We start from the raw sequence: 1989 nt of genomic DNA, 5'->3' as shown, positions 1-1989 counted from the left end.
CCTGGACTTCAGCCCTGGGCCCAACTCAGCCTCCCGGCCACGTCCACTCGGATGCCCTCCTGCACATCCAGGTCACATGTGTGGGCTGAGCTCAGCACCCTTCCCAGCTCACCTTCTCCTCCTCCTCCAGGTGGTGACCCGGCCGTGCGCCCTGTCACCCAAGCTGGAGGGGTTCATGTCATCCTTGATTTTGTTCTTATTCACACGTGTCCTCCATCAAAGGCATTCCCAAACCTGCTCCCTCACTTCCCACTTGCCTCTGTCTTCACTGTCTTAGTTCATCCTCTGGAAGGATGCAGTAGCTTCTTGACTTCCTCTGACTTCCAGGCTGGCCCCTGTCCTCCTCCCTACCCGGCCAGTCAGTCACCACCACGCGCACTGCAGCTCCCCACCGCCTCACCACGAAGTCCAGTGCTTTGGTGGAGCTTCCTCCCACCGCGCTCCACTTGGCCCCCTCTCCTCCCCTCCCCTCCCTTCCCTCTCCCCCGCCCCCTCCCTTCCCTCCTCACCTGCTTCCAGCAATGGTTCACATGCTTGCCCGGAGCCTTTCCTACATCCTTCGCCCCCATTCTTCTCCACTCCTCCTCCTCAGCCCGCCGGTGTGGTTGTGTCCCATAAGCTCTCCTGGTACTACCCCCACTCCCGGCCCTGCTTGCCCGGGGTCTCCTGGCCGGTGAGAGCCTGTCTGCTTAACAGTCTGCACTTCTATCTCCTGCATAAGAACGCCCATTCTCAGGACTGCATCCTGGTCTCCGGCCTTAATCGTCACTCGTTTCAGTGAGTAGCAGAGGGTCTGGCTCATGGAGGCAATTAGTAAACGCTAGACTGGACAAACTGAATTCGGACGTGATCGGACGGATCACCGGGGGCAAGCGAGGACGCGTGTACAAAATGACGTGGAGAGTGAATGCCTGAGGGCAAGAGAAGCTGGGACCACCTCCCCATGTAACTGCCAGCCTCTGAGAACAAGAACTGTGTTGTAATCACCTCTGCTCAGTACAGGTTTTTGGAATGAATGAAATGCATGGGTGCGGTCAGTGACCTGGTCTCGGCCCCAACTGCAGCATTCGTAGTCACCGCCCCGCAGGAGATGGGTGCACTGCGGCCCACAGGGCAGCCTCCTTCCCTCCAGGTGCCCACCAGCCCCCTAACTGTCCATCAGCGGTTCTGCAGCCTGAGAGCTGGGCCCACCCCGGCGTCTCTGACACGCGAGGCTCGGGGTGCGGGGGAGAACCCGCGCTTCCAACAAGGTCCCAGGTCCCGCTGCCGCTGTGTGGGGACCGCACTTTGAGAAAGTGCTCCAGAGCAGCGTAGCACAAGGGAAACACAATAGCAGCCACATATACAGTTTAAAATTTCCAGCGGCCGCCTCCTTAAAAAGTAAAAACCAACAGGTGAAATCAATTTCATTATATTTTACTTAATACGCCCAAATACATACACATTTACAATATATCCACACTATTATTTCAACATGTAATCAATATAAAAACATTATTAAGGCATTTTACATTCTTTTTTCCTCCTAATCCTGGGAGATCTGGTGTGTATTTTACACTTAGCGCTCATCCGCAAACGACTAGCAGCTCAACGGTTCCACGCGGCTAGCGGCCCCCAGCTGCCAAGCGCGGCAGGTGCGAGAGGAAGGAAGCGGCCAGAGAACTACACCTCCCGGCATGCTCCGGGCGCACCCCGCGACGCACATCCAGCGAGGCGCGGGAGCGAGGCGCCCACGGAGGAACCACATCTCCTGGCACGCTCCGTGCGCGCCCTGTGACACACTTTCTGCGCCGCGACGGGAGCCAGGCGGCCGCGGAGGAACCACATCTCCCGGCATGCCCCGGGCGCGCCCTGTGACGCACTTCCGGCGCGGGGGCGACAGCGCGCCCCCGGCGGCTCGGCGGCGGAGCGAGGCGACCGCTCAGGCCGCGGCGAGTCACGGGCGGCCGGCCAACGGGGCCGGGGCGGGGCGGCGGCGGCCAGCGAGGG

This window comes from Ceratotherium simum, chromosome 29 (assembly GCF_057802395.1).
Source record: "Ceratotherium simum simum isolate JZ-2026a chromosome 29, ASM5780239v1, whole genome shotgun sequence".
NCBI lineage: Eukaryota > Metazoa > Chordata > Mammalia > Perissodactyla > Rhinocerotidae > Ceratotherium > Ceratotherium simum.
This window is presented reverse-complemented; position numbering follows the sequence as displayed.